The sequence below is a fragment of the Peromyscus leucopus genome, chromosome X (genome assembly GCF_004664715.2).
Source record: "Peromyscus leucopus breed LL Stock chromosome X, UCI_PerLeu_2.1, whole genome shotgun sequence".
NCBI classification, from domain to species: Eukaryota; Metazoa; Chordata; class Mammalia; order Rodentia; family Cricetidae; genus Peromyscus; species Peromyscus leucopus.
This window is the reverse complement of record NC_051083.1, coordinates 111,656,815-111,661,202: the sequence shown is the minus strand read 5'-3', so window position 1 is coordinate 111,661,202 and position 4,388 is coordinate 111,656,815. Positions and strand designations below refer to the sequence as shown.

At 38.9% G+C, this 4,388-nt stretch overlaps 1 pseudogene; it reads right to left on the bottom strand.

Annotated features, from left to right (window-relative positions):
* Positions 1-3,011: 3,011 nt before the first annotated feature.
* LOC114683037 lies at positions 3,012-4,165 on the bottom strand (annotated as a pseudogene).
* Between the last annotated feature and the right edge of the window lie 223 nt (positions 4,166-4,388).

The following is a 4,388-nucleotide window of genomic DNA, read 5'->3' as shown; positions in this document are numbered from 1 at the left end:
AAAGGTGGGGAGAGAATTTAAGGGATAGGGAAGAAGTTACCTGCTATGGATATCGCTCTATATAAATAAAAACTGATGGCCAGTGACAGGCAGGAATAGGTGGACAAGGAGAGAGGAGAATTCTGGGAGCAGAAGGCTGAGGAGGGAGACACTGCAGCCACCGCCAGGAGAAGCAGCATGTAAAGACTCTGGTAAGCACCAGCCACGTGGCAAGGTATAGATTTATAAAAATGGTTAATTTAAGATAAAAGAACAGTTAGCAAGAAGCCTGCCAAGCCATACAGTTTATAAGTGATATAAGCGTCTGAGTGGGACTGCGGGGCTTGGGAACCTGGAGAGAAGCCCTCCAGCAACAGTTACCTACTCAGCAAACATAGCTAGGGATTGTAGGTCAGAACTAGGCTCCTGGGTTTGCAGATGGTGGTGTGTAGGGGGAAGGGCAGGAAATGGAAAAAAAGAACTTAGCTGGCAAAGACATTGGAGAACCAGGCATGATCATAGGCTACAGGTCTTGAACTAGGAATGTGTATGGAGATAGTTAAAGATGGGGAGTGGTGATGCGGGGAAATGGAAGCAACTTACCTGGCTCACAAATAAAGATGGTTGAGTAGTTCATAGGCCATGGGCTCCGGAACTGTGCTTAGGATTTGCAGATCTCCTCTTTTTTTTTTTTTTTTTTTCTTAACAAGAGAGCTCATCCTGTCTTAGAATTCTTCCATGCACTATCTTCAGTTGTGTGGCCACTGACAATCCATTAGGCTCTATGGACTAATTCCAAATGCATTGTCACAGAGAGGGTCCTTGTTAAACCTGGGAGGTCCTAAAACAAACAAAATGCCATGAATGTTAGAAAGGGACTTGTAGTGGGGGCTGTATTGACAAAAGTGAGTAGGAGACAAATGACAATGGAAGGAAAGTCATCAAATGCACTGGAGATAAAGCATGAAATTGTCAAAGAACCAAGTTTTTAGAAAGAGAATAATTATATGACTATATATATATATTAATATATATATATATATAGTATATATCAGGTGATGTTTTTGGCAATGATTCTGTTTGTGTGTGAATGGATGGAACTAGAAACAGTCATCTTGAGTTAGCTAATCCAGACCCAGAAAGATAAATAAATATCACTGTTTTCTCTAACATGTAGAATTTAGTTTTTAAGCTTTACATACAATGTGTCTCATTTGGAATAGCAACACAAATTAAGAAACTAATAAGGGGCCATGAGGGAGCAGGAGCTCTTTTGAGCAAGTGGAGATAGAATAAGTTATGAAGGGAAGAAATGATTCAACAATGTTTTAAGGGGGTGGTAGATGTTATAGAAGGGACTACAGGAATGGATACTAACAGTAAAAGCATTTTACAAAAACCCATATGGAAACCTACTACAGTAGAAGGTAAATTAAAATATATACATATCCATATATAAAATGTGTTTGAATGGGGTTGCTCTATAATGGGGAGCATGCTACTAAACAAAAAGCCCTTTACCAGGAATGAGGTATCGCTTTTTAGCTTTTTGCTAATGGGGCCCCATAGACTCCATAACCATTTTAGGCTATTAATGTTGCTCTTGATTACTATCTCTAGAAATCGTCAGTAAAACCTTATTGAGGATTCCACATACTTGAACCATGGAACATGGAGTCATCAAGCAGGTACTCACCTACAAGTTTTGTCCTTACTGGCTAGTGTTTACAGAGCAGAAAGGTCCTGTTTATAATACAAGGTAAGAAAAGTAAGCCTCAATATATCCAGTTGTGAACTCCATTTAGTAGCTGCAGAATCTGCAGTTATGTCATTTTGGTTAATTACACATCTGTAATAAATTTAAACATGAAAAACTACTGCCTGTGATTAATATTTTGAAAGGATGAAAGAAAAACCCATATATATCATAATAAGACTTTTTCTTAGATAATTTGGTAAGTTTGATGGAAGTAATATTGATTTAATATTTTCTTTTTTTGGGGGGGGTGTTCAAATGAGTGACTTTTATTCCTGTGCCCTGAAAAGCTGTGTGTAGGGAGAGACTAAACAAGGAAGTGACTAGATCAATGTGCTTGGGACTTGGAATTTTAAAAGCAGAACAGACCAGGCATCCACCAGTTTGCTCAGACACAGCAGACTTAGTGTCCTGTATTAAAAAGACTGTTAAACTGGGAGATGAAATACATCCACCACCCTTTAGTAGAGGGCAGTATAAACACTTTATACCCCAAACTATTGGCAGCAGTTTCAATGTGATCAAGGTAAATGTGGAATGGAGATGTTCTTAACAGCTAGGACTCAATAAATCACATACTAAAATCATGATTACATTTCGAAAGAAAATGCAAAAACCAAATAGGAACTTTTGAGATCTTTTTCATTTGAAAGTAATCTTAATGCTATTAAATTCACAAATATGCTAATTTTTATTTCCAATCCTAATTATCTAAAACAACATGCAAACATACAGATATCTATTCTCTCCACATATCAGCGCCCATTCATCATGGTTTTGGAAATGGGGAGAATAGATTCCCCTTAAATTGCAAGTCAGCAGGTGTTTCTTTACAGTTAACTTTAGCAAAATTCATACAAAATAGTAATTAACAATGATCTTCTTTACTTGTTAACTCACAAGGAAACACCTTCAAAACTGCATTTTTGTTAAAGTTTCTGTACTAAAATGTAGAAAAACTGAACTATACAAATATTGAAAAGTTAAAAATTCCTTAATTTTTTATTCCTGGTACCACTACCACAATTTACAGGGCAATATACCTGATGTAATGAAAAGAAAAAGAAAAGCTACAACAGATAAAAAGACCTCAGGAATGTACATCTGATTGAGACTACGTTGCATGAATCAATAGGCGCACTTTTTTGGCAAACTGTGGCTATGACAGTCCTGAACAAGAAGGGTTTCCTGTTTAAGCTACAGTAACTTTTCTGACTATGGATCTCGCTCCTTCTGTGCAGATTTTTACAGTTCCTTAATGAATTATGATACTGTCTCAAAGTAACTGCAGCTTTCCTGACAACTCCTCGGCGCTCTCTCTCCTGCTAAGAACTGTAGCCCTTTTCTGCTTTTTTTTAAACTTTCTGCTACCATATCCACTACTTCCACCACCAGATCCATAGCCACCACCATGGGGACTGCCTGAGCTTCTTCCACCAAAACTGTGCCTTTCATGGGCCATAATTTGATTGCTGTTGTCCACTATAATTTCCAAAGTCATTATAGTTTCCACCACCACAATAGTTACCTCCACCAAAATTTCCTCCTTCATTGTAACCATCATATCCTCCACCACCACCATATCCACCACCTTGGTTTCCGTATCCTGGTCCACCACCACCATACCCTCCTCTACTACTGTAACCAGGGCCACCACCATAGCTGCCACCATCATCTCCAAATCAATTATATCCACCATCACCACCTCCATAGCTACCTCTGCTGCCACCACCTCCACCACCATAGCCTCCTCTTCCACCAAAGTTTCCTCCACGACCATAAAGTTGCCAGATCCACCTCCACGACCTCTCTGTGATCCAGCAGACTGCATATCTTGTTTAGAAAGGGCCTTTTCACTTCACAATTATGCCCATTAATAGTGTGGTATTTCTGAACAACAATTTTATCAACTGTGTCATGATCATCAAAAGTTACAAAAGCAAATCCTCTCTTTTTTCCACTCTGCCTGTCTTCCATAACTTCTATGGTTTCAATCTTGCCATACTTTTCAAAGTAGTCTCTCAGATTATGTTCTTCTGTGTCTTCTTTAATACCACCAACAAAAATTTTCTTCACGGTTAAATGGGCACCAGGCTTTACAGAATCCTCTCTAGAAACAGCTCTCTTTGTTCCACCACACGCCCATCAACCTTGTGTGGCCGAGCACACATTGCTCTTCAACACAAGAGTAGGTCACAAAAACCAAAGTCCCTGGAACATTTTGTTTGGGATCTCTCATTACCACACAGTCTGTAAGTGTGCCTATTTCACAAAATGTTCTCTCAAGCTATTATCAATGGTTTCAAGGCTCAGACCACCAATAAACAGCTTCCTCAACCGTTCTGGTTCTTTGATCATGGCCCTCCTCCCCGCAGCAGCTGCGATGGCCGGAGTCAGGCTGGGGTGACCGGGCAGCGGTTTTATCTCCATTTTGAGACCAGACTCGCCTCTTCCAACTCGAGTTCAATTTAATATTTTAATATTTAATATTTTCTTTGCTATCATACAGCTAGTATCTTTCTTTCCTTTTCATCATCCCTAGTATTTTGATCCTGAGCATACAATTTTCTACTATCAGGTCAATTAGAGTAATTTCTTTTCAGTTAATAGTGAACTAGCAATTCCTAACTGTATACAAGTTTGCTCATTTTAA